Raw genomic sequence first — 643 nt, 5'->3', positions numbered from 1 at the left:
CACCAATGGGTGGTTCCTTCCCAAGATTTTCAAGTGTATATGAAACATACTACATATTTTATTATTTTGTACAGTTGTAAATTACATTAAATAAATAATTTTAAAAAAACTTAGTCCAATTATCAATAAACTGCTATAAGAATATTTCAAATCAACAGTACACTATTTGAGTTAATAAGATAGTATAGTGTTTATGAAAAAACTGTAAGTCAGATTTTCAATTTAAAGAATTAATATAAAAAGAGATAGATGATAAAAGTAAGTTAGTTGATAATGATATAGTAGGCTTGGCGAAATAGCCAATTATTTTTAAAATAAAGTGAGATTGTAATTGATAATGACCAGGTTGGCCGAAAAGTTGGAGATGCAAAATAAATTAATAAAGAATCTTGAAATTACATGGGTTTGATTTATAATAATTGATAAATATAACTAGTCTCAAATATGAGATCATTTTATTTATTTATTTTTTTAGTTAGTAGGAGTCCACATAACTTCACCGATAGTCTGCAACTCAACCTTGCCTTCATACACTAACTGGTGTATTATGATCCTACAAACTAGAAACGAACTTCAATACACTGCCACAGTTAGTTTGAGAATCTACATATAAGGAATCTAGAAAATAAATTTATGTAAAATC

This window comes from Halyomorpha halys, unplaced genomic scaffold, assembly GCF_000696795.3.
Source record: "Halyomorpha halys isolate HHAL.00 unplaced genomic scaffold, Hhal_1.1 Scaffold958.1, whole genome shotgun sequence".
Lineage (NCBI taxonomy): Eukaryota > Metazoa > Arthropoda > Insecta > Hemiptera > Pentatomidae > Halyomorpha > Halyomorpha halys.
This window is presented reverse-complemented; position numbering follows the sequence as displayed.